This window comes from Hemiscyllium ocellatum, unplaced genomic scaffold, assembly GCF_020745735.1.
Source record: "Hemiscyllium ocellatum isolate sHemOce1 unplaced genomic scaffold, sHemOce1.pat.X.cur. scaffold_519_pat_ctg1, whole genome shotgun sequence".
NCBI classification, from domain to species: domain Eukaryota; kingdom Metazoa; phylum Chordata; class Chondrichthyes; order Orectolobiformes; family Hemiscylliidae; genus Hemiscyllium; species Hemiscyllium ocellatum.
The window spans coordinates 417,387-442,083 of NW_026869096.1; the positions used below are offsets into that span (position 1 = coordinate 417,387).

The 24,697-nt window shown below is 40.7% G+C and overlaps 1 long non-coding RNA gene across 2 annotated transcripts in view; it reads left to right on the forward strand.

Annotated features, from left to right (window-relative positions):
- The window catches only part of LOC132813896 (uncharacterized), a 48,698-nt gene extending 27,774 nt beyond the window's left edge, over nucleotides 1–20,924 (forward strand). Inside the window, exons 3-4 of one of the 2 annotated variants that reach the window (XR_009644203.1) lie at nucleotides 14,832–14,901; nucleotides 20,827–20,924. This is a non-coding gene — a long non-coding RNA (uncharacterized LOC132813896). Of the gene's footprint in view, nucleotides 1–14,831; nucleotides 14,902–15,946; nucleotides 16,020–20,826 lie in introns of those variants that run through there. The other variant, XR_009644202.1, reaches the window with a different exon arrangement.
- Nucleotides 20,925–24,697: the final 3,773 nt, after the last annotated feature.

Genomic DNA, 24,697 nt, shown 5'->3' on the forward strand with positions numbered 1-24,697 from the left:
GAATAAAATAAGCACTAACTACAGTATCTTTACCCAGCATCCCCGTTAGCTACATAAATGTTGAAGATTTATTTGCTGCTCTAATTCCACTCTCTCCATCACTCCCATTTTTCACTGCTGTAATGTTGATGACAGTGCAAATGTATAAAATTTAATTTAATCCATCCCAAAGCCTCTCTGTACCTGTGTCTCACTTGTGTTCACCGAGACACTCATTCAATCTGACCTCTTTACAAACCCTGCTCTGATATTTCCTTAGAGGGCTCAGAATTAATTATTCACAGAATTGTTACTGTACAAAAGGAGGCTGATTGGCTGATCAGCTCTCCAAAGGATCACCTCACTGAATGCCATTCTTCTCCCTTTACCCCATAAACCTTCCAATAACACCAGCGAGTTCACAACTAACCACAGCGATTGGATTTGTTTTGTTTGTTCGTGGGATCACGGCATCACTTGCTGGGGCAGCATTTGTCATCCATTCTAACTGCCCAGGAGATGGTTCAGATTGTTAACTCAGACAAAAAGACAGAAAGAAAGCTGCACATTTAGATCGCACCTTTGATGACCTGGGGCAATGAAACATGAATCAAATCCAATGATTTCAACCTCAAATCTCTGAAAATACAGACACAAAGCTTCCTACTTGTACCAGGCAGTCTCTCCAGCGTCCTTTATTTCTTGAGAAAAGGGGTTTAAGCTGTGTACCCGTTCCTGGTGATTGTAACCTCTGTGTCCTTGTAAGATGTATGACTGATCCTTTATTTTCCTGTTCCCTGTGAGCGACATCAGCAGCAGAAACAGGTCCTGACCTGTGCGGGTTTCGGTTGGAGTATTTGTATTGACAAATTCATTCTCACCCTCACATACAGTGTGAAATTGCTGTAAAACAGAAGGAAAGGATTGAGTGAGAACCAACAGAAACACAAAGGCAGCGTGTGTACCTGAGCTGAATAAACCTGGCATGAGGAAAACGTGTCGACAATCACAACTAGTTAGAATCACAGACTCCCTGAGGCGCACAAAGAAACTATTTGGTCCATCGAGTCTGCAATGACCCTACCTCCATAACCCCACATTTTCCATGGTTAGCCCAACCCACCTAACCTACGCACTACAGGCCATGTTAGCACGGCCAATCCAGCAAACCTGCACATCTGTGGGAGGGTCACATATTATGTCTAAGTGCTCAGGATTGTGGATGAAGGCTCACAAATACTTGACTCTGACACAAATGCTCTTCTTTTTCAAAATAAAATCTGGGGGAAGCTGCAACCAGAAAGATTTCTGATTATCTCATGAGGAAGAAAATTCAAAACTCGTGCCATTGACCCAGGGGGCGCAGTGAAAGTTACAGAGGTCTGGGAACCATCAGAAATGTAACAGGTTGTGAGCAAGGTGGGGGTGAGACAAGGACAAAAAGACAGTCTGTCACTCGGGGGAAGGCAGGAGAGATTAAACAGCAGAAATGGTAATCCCTCAAGGCCACGGGGAATGGAGTTAGGGCTGGGAAAGAAACAAGGAAACAAGTTGAGCAGCTGCCAAAGAAATACATTGAAAAAAAACAGATTATAACAACATAGAGGGCAGAGTACACAGTCTGAAATTGTTGCTGTCACTGGTGAGTACAGAACGCTGTAAAGCCTGGATCGTTCTATTACAGCCAACACATGCAGGATGGACCAAGTAGCCTCGATCTGTGCTGGAACTTACTGACAAATTTAGTCTGACGTTTGGAATTCAGGTCGGATGATATTCATAAATTCTCAAATTGGACTTGAGTTTAATATTCTGGAGAAATGTCAAATAAATCACAATGATCCCATTCTGCAGACTTTAGTCCATAGCCCTGCATGTTCCAGGGTTTCAGTTACATCCATGTCCTTTTATTTTAATGTGATGCTGGCTACTGCCTCTACCACCCCATCAGTGAGTTCCTGCCCCCCACCATCCACTCCCCTTTTTCTGAGAATTAGTTTCAATCTAAATCCTCCAGTTTCTGACCTCTCTGTTATGAATAGCTCCTTCCTATTCACTCGATCTGGATTCCTCAGCATCTTATCACTTCAATTAAATCTCAGCTCATCCTCCTCGGAAAACATGCCCAACTTATCCAACCTTTCCTCAGAGCAGACATTCTCCAATCATGGAAACATTCTGATCAATCTCCTCTGTACCCTCTCTGGTGAGAACACATCAACGTGGGGACTAGGAGTGAGTGCAGTACTTTAACCATGGATTAACTCGTGTTCCTGACATTTCCAGTGTCACCTCCGTGTTCTTGTGGTTGTCACTGATACGAGAAGTGTCCTGGTTTTCCCACATGGAACTGGATGTGCACTCCATGGGGCTGGGATTCCCTACCATTTGTTAACTAATCCTAAATTAACTTCAGATTAAAACAAGATTATCAGTTACCCAACAATCAACTTCTTCCATTATTCTCAAGTCACCTTTTTACAATTATTACTATCTAAACGCAACAGGTGTTTGCTGAACAAGTATTCAGGTATCTTCTCTGTTAGAATCACTTGAAGATTACTCCCTTCAGCTACATTTGGTGAATTGAACACTGATTGTAAATATATGAATATCAAATGGATTTGAGTTTGATGATAGTTAATCTAGTTTGACATTCGTGTTGATTAATATCAATATAAACAGCAATGGGGTTGATTCATACCTGCCCTCTGGGCAATTAGGGATGGGCAGGAAATGCTGCCGGGCCAGCGACACCCTCATCCTGTGAATGAATAAAGGAAAATAAAAGTCTCTACCCAGTGTGAATCTGTACATGTTCAACACTGCTGTGAACATTTCCAAAGCTAAGTTCTGTATATGCAAATCTTTATGAACTGCCAATACCATTGTTCATTACTTGGTGTGAATAAGAGAAAAAAAAAGTCCTTCAAGTTGTGATTATGAGTAAATTCATTGGTGTCTCAGCAGGATGGATGCCTGAGTGAACCCCTCCCCTCACACCCCCCCCTCCCCCTACACACACACACACACAGAGCAGGTGAACAGCTTCTCCCCAGGCTGTCTGGTTTGGCCAGTTTCCAGGTGGGAATGGGTAAAGAATTCCCTTCTGGCATTCCCCACATTTCCAGAGTCGGTCCCTAGTGTGGCTGCACTAGTGTTTTGATTTCAGATAAGTGCTGGCAGGCTGTTATACACACCGTTACACACCCCACCCCCTCCCAGAACCCAGTATAAAGCAGTAAACATTATCTCCTGCTGTGGAAGGACAGCCTGTGTTGGACTGAGTAGGAACACTGAGCAGATTTACCTCAATGACAATTTAATCGGTGACCAGAGCAAGTTAAGCAAGTCCAAATAAAATGCATTATAGCACAGAGAGAGGCCCATCAAATCCAAGCTGGCTCTCTGTAGCAGAATCCCATATTCTCATTCCTCATACGTCCCCCAAACTCTGCAAGTTTATTTCCCTCAGATCTGGTATAATTGTTTTTATCAATCATTCATCTTCTCTGCTTGCACCAAAATAATAGGCAGCATGTTCTGCATATTTCCAGCCAATACAGTCAGTAGAAACACTTGCTCATCTCCCGCTGTATCAAAACTTTACATCTGATCTTAATTCTTGTGCGATCGCCTATTGAATACAGATATTTTTGTCTGCTATATCTAGGTGTGTTCTAATCTTATACAGCTCTATCAAAAATATATTCAACTTGTTTACTTCAAAGAAAATGCAAATTTCTTCAAATCAATTCAGTGACTGCATTTTCTTCATTAGTGAACCACTCCAGTAAGTCTGTACTCCACACTCTGAAGATCACTCATATCATTCATTATTGATGTCTAATTTGTTCCACAAATCCAGACGATGCAAGTTTTCTGCACAACAGCAGTAGATTTATTATTGGGCAGCTGGCGGGAGTTTCAAAGTGTCTCTAAAGTAGCTGAGTGTCTACTTGCAGAGACTGTTCTTCATGAATCTCTGCCTTACCCACAGAGACAGTATATTTAATAGGAATTAGACAAAGGCATATCAGTCACATGGGCGATTGCAATTACGTAGTTTAAAGTAGGTAATTATGACCTTACAAAGCTTGATGAATGGCGATGTCCTGTGATAAGTGTGAATGGATTACAGAAACTGATTATCGTATTGCTCCTGATTATGTGTTGATGGGAAGAGATTACAGCAGAAGAGTTCTTCCTTCAGTAAATGGGGAATTCACTTACCTATGCTAACATGGAGGGGAGGTAAGACAATGGGAGCGGGAGGCAGTTTAACAGGGTTGTGCCCAGGGCTCTTAGTCTTGTCTGGAAAGGGCAAATCCCTCTGTCTGGGGTTACGGGGGAATCCACATGTGTGGCTGCAATACGTTCTATTTCGAAGGTACAGTCCGCCTCCCCCTACTGAGGTGTTCTGTCTGTATTGTAAGAGGACAGGCCTCGTACTCTTACAATGCAGCAGGAAGTCCTTTGGCAGGAGAATATTTAACCCTTGAGTCGCCAATGTATCCTGAAAGAAAGCAAAGTATGGAACTGGACCCTCTGTGGTATTTTAACTGTCTCATCCTGACCAGGAATCTGGTGACCAGAATTGGATGCAATGATTGACTGTGACCTAACTAGAGCTTTATCAATGGTCAGCATCTTTTCCATGAGTTTGTTATCATTCGGTCTATTAATGAAGCCCAGTATCCTATACATTTACTCAAAACACTTTATGTTCTCTCTCTCCTTGAATGATTTGTACACATTGGCCCCCATCCTGCTGTCCTGCTCCCTGTGTCTGTTCCAATCAAATATATATTCCCTTTCTACATTGCTTCTCTCAAAATGCATCAACTTACTGTATGTTCTAAAGAAGACATATTCCACTCAAAATATTATCTCTCGCTCCACACATTCTACCCCCCAGAAAACAGAACAGGACAGCACCGGAATAATCGGCCCACTATGTCTGTGCGGATCATGGTGCCATTCCAAACTAATTCCATCTGCCTGTACATGATCCATATCCCTGCCAACCCATGCCTGAATATGTGTCTGCCCAAATGCCTCTTAAACATTGTTATTGTTTCTGCTTTTACCATCTCTCAGGCAAATACATTCTAGTCACTGACCACATTCTGCATAAGAAACTTGCCTGACGCAACTGCCTTTAACCTTGCACAGATGTTGTTGGAAATGCTCAGCAGGTCATGCAGCATCTGTGAAGAAAAATCAGTTAATGGTTAGGGTCTGGTCACCCTTCCTGAGCAGGTCATGTTCCCATGGGCTCCTGGGTCCCTGCTGTGCCTCCATTTTATCCTGATTGCTTTTCCTGGCTCATATAGTGTGTAGGAGAAAGTAAGGTCTGCAGAGGCTGGAGATCAGAGCTGAAAATGTGTTGCTGGAAAAGCGCAGCTGGTCAGGCAGCATCCAAGGAACAGGAGATTCGACGTTTCGGGCATAAGCCCTTCGTCAGGATTACATCTGCCTGTACTTGATCCATATCCCTGCCAACCCATTTCCAGCAACACATTTTCAGCTCATATAGTGTGTACAAGTCTACACCCCTTCAACAAAAAGCTGCTGTATCTCTCCCTGTTCCAGGCCTCCCCCTGTAGTGGAGCATTGTATCCTGTCCAATATGGGCTGACCATGATATGTTATTAATAATGTTTGTCTTATACAGTGTGGTGGCACTGCTGGATCATCCAGACTCTGTCTTGTCCTATTACTGCCCCACCCTTTTCCCATTCCTCTTTCTCCTGTTGTGGGACTGTTTCTGTGAATATCTTTAAACCTTCCTCTCTCACTTCTGCAGCTACTGCCACTGCCATCTCCTCAAATGTCTGCACTGTTTCAGTCAGTATTTTACCTGCCTTAGCCACATACTCACTGCCCCGTTGGTGTGGGGTTTCTACTTCCCTGTGAGCTCTAATCTTCATTATTGCTGCTTCACTGGGAAAGTTAGCTGTTTCCACTAACTCTCTGACCGGTTCCTCATGCTCTATGTGGCCCCCAGACAAGGTGATGTACCCTCACCGAGCCCAGAGCAACACATGGTCATGAACAATACCAAAGGCATGCTGACTGTCTGTGTATATGCTGACTCCCTGACCCCTGGCTAATGTCAGTGCTTCTGTCAGGGCTTATGATGGTTCTGCCAATTCTGGAGAATTCTCCACAAAATTCTCACAATAATTAAACATTCTAAAGTTTGTCTTACCCCTTCGCGATGTGCAGATGGATAGTTTTAAAATCATGGTCTTTCGTTCCAATGGGATTATCCCCTCTGCCTTCCTGATTTGATCTCCCTGATATGATGTCCCAGGTACACCTCTACTTACCTTCCCAGTTGCACTCTCTGTGGGTTAATTTTAAGCCCGGCCTGCCTGAACTGACACAATACTCTAATATTTGGATATGTTCTTTCTCACCAACTGAGGTGATGAGGTGTTGGTAAGATTAAATAGACTAACTCCATCAGCCATGTATCGGTGGGATATACTGGAATATTATGGGATCCCTGAGGTAACTGGATCCAGGTCGACTGTTTTCCTTTGATAGTAAACATCAGCTTATTCTGCCATTATGGACCAGAACCCATTCACAATATCAAGGGCTGAGACCATATCCTGTTGCGATTTCAATCCATTAAATACAGTGGTGTGGTTTGCTACTGTAGGATACTCTTTAGTGGCGGATTTACTGAGGGAGGTATAATCAATAGTGAGGTGGGATGAGCCGTCTGGATTCAGTGAATTAGTCTGGGATACTGTCAACTGTGTGTTCCCTGCTTCTCTCAATCTGTTACTGTCACAATTACTGCATCATCAGCCCCAGCTTTAATGGGATCCTGTTTGTGTGGGGAGTGAGAGGGCCCTCAATCTTTACAGGATCCACAGATAATAACCCACATTCCTGTTTGAGTTCCCCGCACTGCTGTTTGGGTCCTAGCTATAACTCCCCAGATTCCCTGACTGTTCCAGTCTCCCTGCAAGGTAAACTACTCTGGAGATGTCGCCTCTCCTTTGCTTCCTGTCTCAGGCCTGTCCAGGTTGTTCCCATATTACAGTTCAGGTCTCTACATCAATAGTTGCTCCGAACTGTTCTAAAATGGCAACTCCCAGAATGGTCCCTTCCTCAGTTTCACACTCCCATATCTGAGTATATTTTGCCATATCGGTGATCTGCATCGGATTATTTCGTCCAGCTTCCTCGATTCCCTCTCCAACTGCTCTCATTTTAGTAATTGAGAGGGTGGGGGCAAATCCATATCGGTAACTGATATAGCTGCTCCTGTATTAATATTTATTAATACAGCAAACACAGCATCAATAAATATTCATGGGCTCTGCATGTGCCTACGTGAACACAGGCCACACACAATGTGAACATCTATCTCCCTCTCTCTGCCTACGTTCCTTGGCTATGTGCCCTTTCCTGCTTCCCTTGTAACATTGTGGGTCTGGTTCCCCTCCCTGTATTGAAGCTATTCTTCTGTGTTTCTGTGTTTGCCTCGGCTCTCATGACCAATTCAGCATTTGGTTAGAATTATCTCCCACTGGGAGTCCCATGTTTATAATTACAGTTAAATGGGGTCCCATGTCATCTTTTAAACACATCAAACCTATTTCATCATCACACTTTGGGGTTTGGTAATCCCCCGTGGTCCTTACACACCTCAGGCTTCCTCTCTGTATGATTCTTGATATTACCCTTGGCTCCATGAGTCACCAAGGTTATTTTAGCCCATTCAGCCTGTCTCCTCCCCAGTGTGTCCCTGCAATATCTGTAAATGCCTGGAGGCACTGGCCAGCTGTGCACTGGGGGGAACCGGCTCACACCCTCACCCTCTCATTGCAGGGACAGGTTCTGATGTACACGTCAGGGCATCTTGGCCTGAGAGATCTTGGCTGACACCATCATCGGTGAGACTGTGTACCTCAATTAAATAATCCATATTGTCTCAATAAGGCCCATTAATACCATTTCTCTATCAGGCTGGGTGGTCATTCACCAACTCCTGTCGTTCAGCCGGGTAAACGGTTCAGGTTTGGTGTCTGTCAGTTCCCTTTGTTGCTCCCTACTGTCTAGCCACGTTGAGCTTTGATGCCGAGCGGTGCCATGGACACGGCCTTCTGGGCCTTACAGGGCAGTGGGTCATCCCACCCATTGCCGTCCCTCTGTCCATACGTGGGCGCTTCACCATCCAACCTGTTCTACCCAGTGTCACCATCCTCACTGCCTTCTGAGGAGAGCGGGGCACTAGGTACATCCCCCACTGTGACTGCCAGCTGGCCCTTTGGCTTTAAGGCCTCACGTCTGAGAGGCACCACCTTCACTTGCTCCTATTCCCCACAATAATGTAACACATTCTGTCCTTCCAGGAATAACACAGAACAAAATGTGAATTTGGTTTTACTTGAAATATTTATAACTTGACATTCACTTTACAGATCTATAGAGGTGAGAATTGTACTGTGATTATTTAAGTGAATTTAACATGATCATACAGTGAAAATAACTCTTAACGTCAACGACAATGAATGAACTGAATAATATGTGATCATTTGTACCAGTTCTTGCAATGAAAATTTTATTTTATTTTAATGCTTGTCACCCATTACACCATGGGCATTGTTATTAGGGAATAAAGTAATGGAAGGATATCAGAGAAAATAAATAAGACTTTAATTTTAGCTTCACTGCAATAATGAACCAAAACAATATTTGGAAATATGGTTAAACTACATAACAAAGTTTCCAGTGTCATTATTGACATGAAAACTATTTTAGTTTGCAAGTTGTTTGGCTCTAAGAATAACTGGAAATGAAATGTGATTATGAATTGACCATTTAAAATGTACTTTGAAGAGAATAATTAGATATATTTTTGGAGGAAATTAGGGATTAATATTTTAAAAATGTTTGGAGGTTGACTGGGATTATTTGATTGAGAGAGGCTGCATGATTATAAAGACTAATTCACTTTTTTCATTGCATTGTTGGTTTCACTAGAATCTGTTGTGGTCTAAGCTCTTGTTGTGTGCAATGGACTGTCACTAATAGCTTCATTAACCTGCGAGTCTCAGATCAGGTTTCCTTTGTCTGTAAGTCAGTCTGTAAGTGTGCGACACACCTGCTTTTCTGAGGGGAAACAGAGACTCTTTTCAAAGGAAATAAGTGGCAGTTCACACACCAGAGGCAGGGAAGGGTTTTTCTGAAGAATTTCATTGTCTATCTATAAACCGATGGTACCTGTGTTTGTCAGTTTGTGGAGAATTTAGCCCCTTTGTTCTCAGCTGTTTTATACAAGCAGTAGCTTCATTATGTCTTTGCCAAGAATGTTGTTTACTTTCCCCTTTTACTGTGATTGTGCAGGTTAGAATATTCTGTGAATCAATAATGTTCAGTAACTGAACATTGAATAGTTTAGACTCTAACAGAGCAGTTGCCTTGTTTTCAGCTAATTATTCATTTTTTTTATTTCCTGGTTGTGTTGAATGTTACAGAAACAGGCTCTGAGCAATGTTTCCATTCACTTGTGTTGGAGTCACTGACAGCCACGTGGTCAGTCAGTTTCAGGCTGATGGATCAGTTTCTCTGTCCTATTAGATGGTGGTCACTTGCTCAGTTTCCGATGGCTCACCTCAGCGTCAGTCCATCAGCTGCTGAAACCCTGCATCCAGCATTTGTTCCCTCTCACCATGACTATTCCAATACAGTCCCAGCTTGTCTCCCACATTCTACCTCCATTACCTCATGATCACTTCAGATTCTACTGTCTGTATCCTTGCAGCAAGTTGTGTCAGACACCTACCTCAGTTTTAACCCGATCTACATTATGTTCATGAAGAAAATTTCAAAATTTGGTTCACTGCTTTTAAACCTACCCGGGCCTTCACCCTGTCCTCCCTGCGTAGTTCCACACCTCCCTGGGGTATCTGCACTTATCCAATTCCAGCTGTGTGAGGGTTTCTTACTTTGTTCTCCTCCCTGTTGGTGGCTTTAGTTTCAGTTGCCTTGAACCTAAACTTGGTCATTTTGTTCCCCCATTCCCTTCAACGCTCCTTAATTCTCCCTGTTTGATCAAGGTTTTGGTTCCCACCCTTTGTAGCTCGGGAACAGTCCTGTGGTATCATTGCTGAACTGTTAATGCAGAGACCCAGAGAATATTCTGGGGACCCTCATTCGAATCCCACCACGACAGATGTGGAACTTCAATTTAATAATCATCTAGAATTATGAGTCTATTGATGAAATTATTCTCGATTGTCAGGAAAAACCCATCTGGATCACTGGTGTCCTTTAGGGAAGGAAGCTGCCATCCTGACCTGGTCTGGCCTACATGTGACTCCTGACCCACAGCAATGTGGTTGGCTCTTATTTGCCCTCTGGGGAATAATGCTGCCCACAGCCAGTGGCACTTACATCCCAGTGAATGAATTTTAAACAAATCTCTCAGTCCGGGGATCATGTGAGAGAGAAGCAGAAGGTGACCATTCGGCCCCTCGAGCCTGCTCCATCATTCAATAAGACCAGGCCTGTGCTGTTAGTGATTTGTCTTCCATCTCCCCCCAACGTCCCTTGACAAGAATCTATCAACCTGTGTCTTAAAAATACTCAGTGAGCCCACCTTCTGGGGCAGAGAGTTTCAAATTTGCACAGCCCTCTGATGGGAAACAAATATCATCATCGCTGTCCTGAAAGGGTGAACCCAATTTTAAAGCAGTTCCCTCTCGTTCAGGAATGGCCCACAAGTGGAAACATCCTTTCCACATCCACCTTATCAAACCATTCAGGATGTTAGATACTTCAGTCATGTCACCCCTCACTCTCCCAAACTCTAACTGTAACAAACCTATCCTGTCCAACCCATCCACATTTTATTTCTGTCACTCCGGGTGTGAGTGGGGTTGAAATGTTATGTTATGTTTATTATGCAGTGAATGTGTTGTTTCACTGTGTGGGGTCTAAGAGTCAACATGAGCCATACTAGCTTCCCTGTCTCACTGTATTACATATATCTTACATCACTGTCGTGTTTCCATCCCTCCCTACCTCATCGAACTAAAAAGAATGACAAAGATCGAGAAAAGTTGTTAGAAAATTTGTTGTTGCATAAAAGGTATTTAATTTGTTTGTACAGATTGCATTGTAATTGTAGTAACCAGTTAATTAAAAGTTACTGACAAAATATTTTAAGAGGATCTACGGTTGGTGGTGGAAATGCTGCTGGTTCATATAAGAGAGGGCTGGGGTGAATACTGCACTTGGTTTTGATGAGAAAGTTGAGCAAGGTCAGATTCTTTTATCTTTTTCAATAAGGGGCAGAGATTGCAGCTAGGACAGCGTGGAGCTGTTTTGATCTTGCAGACATTATAATAATATTTATTTGATGTGATGTGGGTGTCACTGGCTGGGCCCAGCATTTATTGCCCGTCCCTAGTTGCCCTTGAGAAATTGGTGGTGAGCTGTCTTCTTGAGCCGCTGCATTCTACCTGCTGTGGGTATACAGCACAAAACTGTGAGGAAAGGCTGAGGCACTTGGGTCTGTTCTCATTGGAGAAAAGAAGGTTTAGTGGAGATTTGATAGAGGTGTACAAGATGATTAGGGGTTTAGATAGGGTTGACAGTGAGAACCTTTTTCCGCTAATGGAGTCAGCTGTTACTCGGGGACACAGCTTTAAATTAAGGGGTGGTAGGTATAGGACAGATGTTAGGGGTAGATTCTTTACTCAGCGGGTTGTGAGTTCATGGAATGCCCTGCCAGTAGCAGTGGTGGACTCTCCCTCTTTATGGTCATTTAAGCGGGCATTGGATAAGCATATGGAGGTTATTGGGCGAGTGTAGGTTAGGTAGGCTTTGGTCGGCGCAACATCAAGGGCCGAAGGGCCTGTACTGTGCTGTATTTTTCTATGTTCTATGTAATACCTTGGGGTGGGGATTTCCAGGATTTTGAACCAGCGACAGTGAAGGAACAGCTATATATTTCCAATTCAGGGTGATTAGTACCTTATCAGGGAACTTGAAGATAGTTGTCTTTCCATCTAGCTGCTGCTCTTGTCCTTCTCGATGGAAGTGGTCATGGGTTTGAAAGATGCTGGTTAGTGAATTCCTGCAGTGCATCTTGTAGATAGTATACACTGCTGCTACGGAGCATCAGTGGTGGTGGGGGGTGGGGGGGGTGGATACTTGTGGATGCTGTGCCAATCAAGCGGGCTGCTTTGTTTCGTATGGTATCAAGTTTCTTGAGTGTTGTTAGGGTAGCACTATCCAGGCAAGTGGGGAGTATTCCATCACACTCCTGATTTGTGTCTGGTAGCTGTTGGACAGGCTTTCAGGAGACAGCAGTTGAATTACTCTTGTAGCCACTGTGTTTATGTGGTGAGACCAATTCAGTTTCTGATCAATGATTATTCCCAGGATGTTGATCGTGGGTGTTCAATGATGGCAACACCAGCGAATGTCAAGGGATGGTGGTTAGATTATGTCTTATACGTGATGGTCATTGCCTGCATTTGTGTGGAATGTATGTTACTTGCCCCTTGTCAGCCCAAACCTGGATATTGTCCAGATCTTGTTGTACTTGGACTTGGACTGCTTCAGTACCTGCGGAGGGAATTAATTATTAACGTTCAATAACCATGGAATTATGCAAATTCCTTTTTCTATCAAATGTCATGGACTGTATCTTGTGGTCACTCTGATATTCACTTTGGTTATCTCCTTACTCTCTTCCTGATTCAGACACAAATGTTGGATCATCGATCAGGATAAAATTACATCAATTTCTCCTTCTTCACGGTGCACTGATAGATTTTGAAAATCTAAGTGTTGCTAACATCTAATTATTGTTCCGTTCAGTCGGGGGTATATTTATGCTCAGTAAATGCAATAATGGCTCAGTACATGAAGTAATGTGAAGATATGGCAGTGTACAAACTCACAATGATTGTGAATATCAATTTTTATTTTAACCATATAAACACAGTTGAATTGTTTTAATTATATTTGACTTCAATGCTCACATTCATTGTATTTCTGATCACAATAAGAGTGAACTATTTCTTGTGACAAAATTATTTAAAATTCATGTCACTTTTTTATGGACGCAAAATCGAATCAACACCCGTTTGTTCTCTCCTTTACCCATCGCAGTCAAGTTTGAATTGTACTATGCTAGCTTGGTACAGCACGGAAACAGGCCATTCAGGCAGCCCGGCCAGGTTCCCTAAACTAAACTAGCCCCATTTTCCTGTGTTTGTTCCATATCCTTCTGGACGTTTTCTATCCATGTAACTGTCCAAAAGTCTTTTAGATGTTATAATTGTACCAGCCAACGCCTTTCCTCTCACATCTCATTCCGTGTGAGCCAAACACACTTTGTGAAAAAGGTTGCCCCTCAGATCCCTTTTAAATCTTTCCTCCTTAACTTAAATGTAATTTACACTGTAGAATCTTTATGACTGCAAAGTTATTAAAAGTTGAGAGGTACTTAGAAGCAGCATAATAACATTCATAGTTTTGTCAGTGAACGGAAGCAAATAAATTCAAGATATTGTGAACATTACAATGAACAACGGATACAAGTTGAGAAAATGTTGGATTGAAAAATAATTCAGTAGACACTTAGATATTTTCTAATCAACTCTGATGTGCTTTGACACATCTCTGTTGAAGTTTAGAATTGAATCCATACCTCCTGGTCTTTCAGTACAGACATTACCAGAGCCCTACATAATGTTCCTATGCAAGAAGGGCAGGACTATAATCACATACTTACGGTGGTTACTCACAGGGAAAACTGCTCAAATATTTATTGTGATAATCAGACTGGGTTGTATTCGACAATTCCAGTGTGTAATGGACTGATAAAAGGAATTAGTAATTCATAAAAATGTTGGAACGAAGCGACAATGATCTTAAACAAATATAAATCTCATGATAATCAAGTAATTAAATATGTTTGAAGCAGTCATTTATGTACTCAAAATTAAACTGCTTTGTAATGCTCATGACTTGGAAGTAAAGCATTAGTCATTCAATGTGACTATTAATCGAAAGATAATTTCCCTCATTTTCACAAAATTGTGATTTCTAAGAATTCAAGATTTATTGTAAAATAATAGAGCAAACATTTGTTAATTCTGGTTTGTATACACAAGAAACACGTGAAATTAATACAATGTTTAACATGAAAAATACTTAGCTCTTATTGTAATAATCAGAAATATAGAAATGTTAGCATTGAAATGAAATACAATTAATACAAGGACGCAAAAAACTGTAGATACTGGAAATCAGACACAAAAATAGCTGATAACAAATTTAAGAATGATGAGAAACCCTTACTGCAATGTAATTGTACAATATGTTGGAAAGAACTGAAATATTGATGTGAAAACTAGTTAGTCATCTCTTAATTGATAAGACTGATTAATGATCATTTAATTAAAATGAGAATTCAAATGAAAGAGAATGAGATAGTTACTATGAGTGGTGGGTGAGAAAACTTTGCTTGATTGCAGGTGTGTTGACCTGAAACGAGTGTAAATATTTCATCATGATACTGGCACTAAGAAATAATAGATTCAACTCTCATGATGGTGTGATAATTGAAATTACAATTAAAGAATAATTAATGTTGGAACTAAACACTTAAAACGATTCAATATTTTCACAGCAGTTTGTACTAGATATTCAATAAGATCAGTAAACTGAGAATTAAAATATTGGGTTAATTTCAAAACAAAAATCACACCTTCAGAGATTATTCATCAGAATAGTTTTGTCATTGAAATAAACCTCATTTATTCAAGAATTCTGCATTTTCCTCATTTTCTGTCTTTTTCCCACAGGGATCTGCACTGGAACCCTTCTGTTTGCGGGACAAATATATATAAGTGACATGGATTAAAATCTAATTTGGTGAGTTAATAAGTTTGCAGATGATACAAAGTTCAGTGCAGTTGTGGATAATGTAGATAAAGAATGAAGCAGGAAAAAGATAAATTGCAGATATGGGCAGAGAAATTAAAGGCAAAGTTTAATCCATACAACTGTGAGGTGTCTCACTTTGGGAGCTCAAATATTAAGGAAAAGTAGGTAATGGCAGGGCCCTGAACAGCTTTGTTGTTCAAAGGGATCTTGGCGTTCAAGACCATGGCTCCCTGAAAGTGACCATGTAAGTAGATAGGGTGGTCAGGAAGGCAAATGGCATGCTTGCCTTTATTGGTCAGGGAACTGGTTACACGAGTAAGGATGGCATGAAGCAACTTTATAAGACTTTGGTTAAGGCATACTTAAAGTATTGTATTCACTTCTATTCGCCACATTATAGGATGGGTATGGAGGCTTTGGAGAGGGTACAGAGGGCATTTACCAGGATGCTGCCTGGATTTGGAGACGTGAGAAAAACTCAGGTTGCTTTTTTGTGGAGTAGCGGAGGATGGAGGAAGAATTGATGCAAGTCTGTACAATCAGGAGATACGGAAATAGGGCTGACAGTCAAAATGGTTTTCCCAGAGTTGAAATGTCAAAGTAAGTGACATGCGTTTAAGGTTAGGGGAGACAGTTCAAGGGGCATGTGAGGGGCTATTTGTTTTTTACAAAGGGAGTGGTAGGTGTCTGGAATGAACTTCCAGGGTTGATGGTAGAGGCAGATACTTTAGGGCTTTTTAAATGTTCATTTAGATAATTTGGAAGGATATGGACCAAGGGTAGACCGAAGGGGTGAGTTTATTTTGCATTATGTTCAGCACAACGTTATGGGCCAAAGGGCCCATTCCTGTGTTGCACAGATCTTTGAGAGAAAATTCATGTCTAACACATATGACATTTAATCTAATCAATATTTAGTCACTGGTGTCAAAAACAGGAATAAAATAAGTAGAGAATGAACTTGACTCTAAGCTAAAGATATATTTTGTCATTTACACAGGAAATACTTTGGTATTTTTTTCTAAATTATCAGATTTGATGGAGATGTGTTGAAAATGTTTGCAGTTACTGATCTGCTGAACCAAAATGACCCGTTTTAAACTGATGATTGGACTAGAAACCTTTTAGAAAACTTGAAAATATTTGGTAAGGTGAGATGCACATCATAATTTAATCTTATATTTCTTATTGCCAATACTCCAATAAAACTTTTTTTTATGTCTATACCAAAAAGAGCGATTTTCCATCCAATGCTCATTGGAAATATCTGAATGCCACTCATTTCAGCAAGCAAAGTAACCATAGCCTCATCGATTAAGAGATATCTAATGACATTTCGCCAATAATTACTGTTTATTTCGGCACATTGTATGTTCAAACAGCAATGTGAGATTTCTCTTTAATATTCAGTTCACTGACAGCATATTAATAATTTAGTTATTGCCAATATCTAATAACTGATCAATCCAGTAAGGGATAGAAAAGTGGAAATATGGCTCAGTACATCAACTGATTGAAAGATATTGCAGTGTTCAATCTCCCAATTATTGTGAATATCGATGTATATTTTGATTTGATTTGAATATATTTTTCTTCAACGTGAAGGTTTATTGCATTTCTGATCTCAGCAAGGGTTAAATATTTTAAAGCTAAAAATATTCAAATTCGTGACTTTTTTTGTTAAAACGAGAAAAAAAAACCTACATGTGTTTGTTCTTCCCTTTATCAATCAGAGTACATTTTGAATTGTTGGAAGTTGTACATTTGTGTAAGGAAGGGGAGCTGCCTGCAGCTGAATAGTCACAGTGAATAAATCTTTTTGGTGATAAGCATTCTAATTATCTTTTCATTATCAGAAAAATTACTTTAAACATATTCAGCAGTTGTATTTTTCATGAATTTACAATAAGCGCATGATATGTCTATTTATTTTTCCTTCAATTGTCACGATAGTAATTTTTACGTAAGAGCCGATATATTTAGTACCATCATTATTGTGAATTACCATTTCATTCTCAGTCCATTGCATAGAAACAGTCGAATTAATTCCCAGCCCAATTATAGGAGTGGACACTGGTTAGTTTTCATTTGAGTAATCACAATTAATTATAATCCCACCCTTCCTTGGTGGGAACATAATGAAATGAACCTGTGGAACTCCAGTAGAGTGTCTCCCACGAGACCAGGAAGTGTGCGTTGAGTTCTCATCTTCAACAGAGATGCACCAAAACAGTTTAGAATGGTGATTAGAAAATATCTAAGCAGAGTTTGAATTGCTTTTCAATCCAATTTTGGATTTGCTCTGTCTGTTGTTCATTCCAATAATCACAGAATCTGCAATTTATTATCTTCAGGTCATTAATAAATGTATGTATCACATTACATTTTCTCTAAATTTTAGATTTGAGGACACTGTAGTTTTTCAAATTTAAAATATCTAAATAATGACATTCATTTTATTTAATCAAAATACCTTACTACTTCCACTTATCTCACTTTGTGTATGATGGCTTCAATGCATTTTGCTAAGCAATTCTACTCAACATAAAGATTTTGTTGACTTTAAATAGTATCTTTAGCACTCGCTTATCAATCTATTCCTAAATCAAAGAATCATGGAGTCATAGAATCCCTACAGTATTGAAACAGGCTACTTGGCTCAACAAGTCCACACTGACCCTCCGAAGAGTAACCCACCCAGACACATTCCCTTGCTCTATTACTCGACATTTCCCCTGACTAATGCACCTAACCTACATATTCATGAACACTATGGGCAATTTAGCATGGCCAACTCACCTAACCTGTAGACTTGTATACTATGGCAATGTTATTGAAATCAATGCTCACACAAAACACTATTCATAAAGCCAGACAATGGTCTCATGATCATTTAATTACTGTTCAGTGGAATAATCTGAGTAACTGTCTTATTGTTCCTGAGATCAATCACCACAGTAAGCATCTGATTATCATTCCCTCCAGTAAATACAATGAGTGTCTTCTGAAATTTCTGTTCTGTAATTACCCAAGATATGTATTGCTCACAGCAGTGTTTATTCTTCATTACGAGTGGCCAAGGATTCTAACGGCCATTGATCTTGATCATATTGTTACTGAGTGCAGTAACCACAGTAAACATTTGGTTAAAATTCTTGCCAATAAATACAAGAGCTATCCTCTTACTTTTCAGCCCAGCAATTACACATGATACTTGTTACTCAAAGTAGTATTTATTCTTTATTACGATTGGCCAAGAGCACTAACAGCAAGACTTGTCAATAGTCCTGATTTGTACATGTTTTCAAATAGGTTTTCAGTCCAATTATTTCAAAAAAAGAGTCATTTGACTTAGTTCAAATGTAGATGTAAACATTTTCGGATCATTTCCATTCAAAGTATTTATTTGCTTATTCGGATCAAACTTGAATTTGCTTCTGTAAATTCCATTTACTGTGTTTTCCATTCATGGAAGCGCTCATTAATTGGTCCTCATTTGCATCTTAAATCTGATGCAAATTTGAAATACTGATTACAGTGAAATTATATGAATTGTGGACAGCATGGTGGCACTGCTGCCTCACAGCGCCAGGGGCCCTGGTTCAATTTCCACCTCAGGCAACTGTCCGTGTGAAATTTGCACATTCTCCCCGTGTCTGTGTGGGTTTCTTCCGGGTGCTCCGGTTTCCTCCCGCAGTCCAAAAAATGTACAGGTTAGGTGAATTGACCATACTAAATTGCCCGTAGTGAAGGGGTAAATGTAGGGAAATGAGTGTGGGTGGGTTGCTCTTTGGAGGGTCAGTGTGGACTTGTTGGGCCAAAGGGCCTGTTTCCACACTGTAAGTAATCTAATCTAATCTAATCTATATGTGTGTGGTCTCTAAAAGAAAGCCATGGAAGGCTAGATAGAATTCTTGAACAACCTGTATATTTGAATGAAAAAAAACAATTCCTTCCAAAAAACAAAGTTAAGAAATCACACAAAACCAGGTTATAGTCCGACAGGTTTATTTGGAAGCGCTAGCTTTCGGAGTGCTGCTCCTTCAACCAACTGATGAAGGAGCAGCGCTCTGAAAGCTAGTTCTTCAACATAAACCTGTTGGTTCATAACCTGGTGGTGCTTGATTTTTTAAACTTTGTACTGCCCAATCCAACACTGGCACCACCAAATCATTCCAAAAACACTCTACATATGTAACTTTTAACAATTCAATAATCCTGCAACAGGATTACAATTCTCGGTTTAACTATTTTAATAAATATCTAATCAATATCTAACAACTACTGGAAAACATAAATCATTTTATCTGTTAAAACACAAAATTTAATTATCAATTCATTGTTATCACGGTATGTGAACTATATTTTCACTCTCCAGTGATGTGAAGTGACCCTTGGACAGAAATTATACATTCTAAATTCACCTACAGCCAGATAAATCAGGACAAACACAAAATTAATCAAACTAAGTCAAACAGCAGCGAGAATCAATCAGTTCCAGGATGACCCAAATTTTCTTACACCTTGACTTCCAGCCAATGCCTGAGCATTATATATCTCTCTTGAAAGTGTCAACAATGAAGGGTTTTTGCACCAACACATTGAATGCTTTGAATCCAGCTAATGACCACATGTAGACATTTGTCACAAAACTATTGAACATTGGGTGGCACGGTGGCACAGTTGTTAGCACTGCTGCCTCACAGGGCCAGAGACCCGGGTTCAGTGCCCGCCTCAGGTGACTGACTGTGTAGAGCTTGCACATTCTCCCCGTGTCTGCGTGGGTTTCCACTGGGTGCTCCGCTTTTCTCCCACAATCCAAAAATGTGCAGGTCAGGTGAATTGGCCATGCTAAATTGCCCATAGTGTTAGGTGAAGGAGTAAATGTAGGGGAATGGGTCTGGGTGGGTTGCGCTTCAGTAGGTCCGTGTGGACATGTTGGGCCAAAGGGCCTGTTTCCACACTGTAAGTAATCTAATCACTTTCCAAATCATGGAAAATATGTCAAAGGTCTTGAAATCAAAGTGATCACTGCACATAAAGCCATAAGATGGTCTTCAAGGCCACCTGATAATTGTTCAGTGAAAAACCTTTTGTCAGTATTATATTGTTCTCAGGATAAGTAAACACAGCAGACATCACGCTATCACATCATCCCAAAGATATGCAAGAGATACCTTCTTATAATTTACACACCACATGTTCCCATGCCAATAATCACACTTCATTATTTGTGACTGAAGATGCTGATAGTAACATGTATCGAGATGAAGGAATTCCTAAATATAGGCGAGTTTTCTGATAAGTTCCCTCCAGTCATCATGTTAAGAAAATGTAATTATGGCTAAGTACATTGTGAACAGATCCCCATTAAACCTTTTCACGTGTTTACTCAGAGACATGATTGAAACATTTCCTCTATAAATGCTGTTGACTGTATTTCGCTGTAATACCCATGTTCCTTATCGATTTATTTTCTTTGTAATGCTGACACAAATGACTGAATATTGATGACATGGAAAATTGAATGGATTATTTATTGTATTTCCACAGAAGAAAAGCTGAGACAGCAAGTAAAGATTGCAGGAGTATCTGAGAATGTTGAATGACCAAACAGTTCTGATCAATAATCACTGCATATCGAATGTATTTTACAAACCATCATGCCAGCATTCTAGTTCTCAGCTCACTGATACTAATTACTGTGTCATCGATATCAGAGCAAACTCGTTTGGAAATATTGAATCATTTAATGTGTCAGCATTCTAAAATAAATTACCAATTCATTGTTAGACCAACATCACACAATAATTCTGTTTAAGTTTAGCAACAAATATCATGAGATTCACATTTCAATTTAAACCATTATTTCTTCGTGCCAATTTTACAAAGGAAAATGGATCGTTTTTCCAGGTCAACACATTCATGAACCAAGCAATGATTCCTCATCCAACACTCACAGGAAATATCTGATGCCTTCTCATTTGAATGTTCACAGAAATCATTGGATTAATATTACAAATGAAGTTACATCTAATTGTTTTAGACTCCAATCATTAATGTTCATTTCTACATTTTACAGATAGCAATATGAAGTTTCTAATTATTTTAAGTTTGCAGTGACCTGTTTTAAGACAATTTTTTTCCTTATATCTAATATTTAATCATTGATGAAATCCAGTATATTTGGCTTTAAGTGTGGAATTAAGTCTCAGTGACGTAGGCATATTGCACGGTATTGTTCCCTAATGGTAGCGAATGCAGATTTGTATTTTAATACTGAAATCCTGGTTGATTTGCTGTTGTAGGGATGCCCTGCCCCATCTGGAATAGAATGGCCTATGTTGGCTCATACAAAATGTCTGACAAACAAAAAGACGCAACCTGCCCTAGAATTAAAACACAAGATGGTGGAGGAGAGATAAACTAACAGTCTGTTCCAATCTTGATGAAAGAAAATAATATTTTGTAAAATCCTACTCCAAGTCCATCAGTATGCCAGTCCAGACAGTAATATTCCAGACAGTAATAAGAACATGCCAGATACAGAAAAACGAACAATGACCTTCATTAATGAAAGAATAATTGTCCCAGTGAATGAATAAACACCAGCTGCAGCATACAGCCCAGTTAACTTTCACAGCAGCTATCAGGGCAACAGATAGGGTTCATTTGTCAGAAACAGTTACTATTTTAAAGTTGCTCAGAACATTAAAAAATACTTCTAATTGCAGATTCTTGAGAATTGTGGACAAGGCAGAGTTTGAGGGCTGGAAGGAGTGTAATAATTAACTTTGTAAACTGAAGAAATAAGATACATTGAGAGATACCAATGCCGGAAGATTTTAGGAGCTTTTAAACATCATGAAACAATAGGAAGCTGGGGCTATCCATAACAATGTCCATCTGAGATTAGGTGTTCTACAGGATCGGATGTCTGTATAAGGAGTGAAGGATTGTAACCACATTGCATGTGGCCATTGTAATACAGCAAGTGTGTACAATTGCTGCTTTTACTGTACACGTTACAGTGTGTCATGGACCTACATTCTGAGATTGGCCTTGGGGGATGATCCCTGAAAGGCATTAAAAAAGGTCCCCCACAGTAGACTATTGTACAAACTGCAGAGGAATGGGATTGTGGGAGATACAGCAGTTTGGAACAGTAATTGGCGTGCTGAAAGAAGACAGAGGGTGGTGGTTGATGGGAAATGTTCATCCTGGAGTCCAGTTACCAGTGATGTACTGCAAGGGTCGGTGTTGGGTCCACTGCTGTTCGTCATTTTTATAAACGACCTGGCTGAGGGCGTAGAAGGGTGGGTTAGTAAATTTGCAGACGACACTGAAGCCAGTGGAGTTGTGGATAATGAGGAAGGATGTTGTACGTTACAGAGAGACATAGAAAAGATGCAGAGCTGGGCTGAGAGGTGGCAAATGGAATTTAATGTGGACAAGTGTGAGGTGATTCACTTCGGTTGGAATAACTGTAATGCAAAGTACTGGGCTAATGCTAAGATTCTTGGGAGTGTAAATGAGCAGAGAGATCTCAGTGTCCAGGTACACAGATCCTTGAAATTTGCCACCTAGGTTGACAGGGTTGTTAAGAAGGCATACAGTGTTTTAGCTTTTATTAATAGAGGGATCGAGTTATGGAACCATGAGGTTATGCTGCAGCTGTACAAAGCTCTGGTGCAGCTGCACTTGGAGTATTGTGTACAGTTCTGGTCACCGCATTATATGAAGGATGTGGAGCTTTGGAAAGGGTGCAGAGGAGATTTACTAGGATGGTATGGAGGGAAGGTCCTACAAGGAAAGGCTGAGGGACTTGAGGCAGTTTTCGTTGGAGAGAAGAAGGTTGAGAGGTGACAATAGAGACATATATACATAATCAGAGGGTTAGATAGGGTGGAGGGAGAGCATTTTCCAAGATGGGGAGCACAAGGGGGCATAACTTTAAATTGAGGGGTGATAGATATAGAACAGATGTCAGAGGTAGTTTCTTTACTCAGAGCGTAGTTAGGGTATGGAATGCTTTTTTGCCACCTCCAAATGGACCCACCATAGGGATATATTTCCCACCCCTCCCCTATCAGTGTTCCGAAAAGACCACTCCCTCCGTGACTCCCTCGTCAGGTCCACACCCCCCACCACCCAACCTCCACTCCTGGCACCTTCCCCTGAAACCGCAAGAAATGCAAAACATGCGCACAACCTCCTCCTTTACTTCCCTCCAAGGCCCGAGTGATCATTCCATATCTGCCACAAATTCACCTCCACCTCCAGACACATCATTTATTGCATCCGCTGCACCGATGTGGCCTCCTCTTAATGGGGAGACAGGCCGCTTACTTGCGGAATGTTTCAGAGGACACCCGGACCAACCAACCCAACCACCCCGTGACTCAACACTTCAAATCCCCTCCCACTCCACCAAGGGAATGCAGGTCCTTTGACTCCTCCATCGCCAGACCATAGCAACACGACAGTTGGAGGAGGAGCGCCTCATCTCCGCCAGAAACCCTCCAACCACAAGGGATAAACTCAGATTTCTCCAGTTTCCTCATTTCACCTCCCCACCTTGTCTCAGTCAAATCCCTCGAACTCAGCACCGCCTTCCTAATCTGCAATCTTTTCCTGACCTCTCCTCCCACCCCATTCCAGCCTTATACCCTCAACTTGACGTCCTTCCACCTATCGCAATTTCAATGCCCCTCCCCCAAGTCCCTCCTCCTTACCTTTTATCTTAGCCTGCTGGACACACTTTCCTCATTCCTGAAGAAGGGCTTATGCCCAAAACATCAATACTCTGTTCCTTGGATGCTGCCTGACCTGCTGCGCTTTTCCAGCAACACATTTGCAGCTCTGATCTCCAGTATCTGCAGTCCTCACTTACTCCTATGGAATGCTTTGCCTGGAACTGTAGTAGATTCGCCAACTTTAAGTACATTTAAGTTGTCATTGGACAAGCATATGGAGGTACATGGAATAGTGTAGGTTGGATGGGCTTCAGATTAGTATGACAGTCGGCACAACATCGAGGGCCGGAGGGCCTGTACTGCACTGTAATGTTCTATGTTCTATGTTAACTTGTTGCAGCATAGGTAAACATATCCACTTCCCAGAGTTCTGCCTGCCTTCTGAGTCTTCATTCAGTGGAAACACTCCTGCAGTTATGCTGACACTTCAATTCAATATAAACACTTACTTTGTGTGAAATTATTACTTTCAGAGCAAAATAATTTCCATGTTAAAATTGTTTTACTTTTTATTGTGTGCAAGAAAACAATGTAGGTACATCCATTTGTTCTTTAGTTCAAACTAACACTAAATTTTAATTTATTGGAAACACTACACTGGGGTGAAAAGAACGATTCTTCAGCTCAAATCTCACATTAAATGGCTGTTTCTATTTTTCAAATCCTATGACCTCCAAAACAATATTTATTTAATTTCATAAGCAGAAAAAGAAACTGCTTTTGAAATGTTGAGATAGTTTCTTTTTCTTCCAACATTAGTTGTCAATGAAAAATAATCCCACAATTATCAGTCATTTGGTACGAAATGACTCCTGGGACCAAATGTCATTAACACGACCTTTCCTTCCCAATAATACTCACTTTCTTGGCCTAATTAGTCTGACCTGCTGTGCTTTAACTGGCAACACATTTTCAGCTCTGATTATTGTCTTCCTAATTCTGACATAAATGTCGAAACATTTGTCACGGTAAAAATGGCATTAATTAAATGAACATGACTCTACAAAAAAATCAATTGTTGGTGAGTG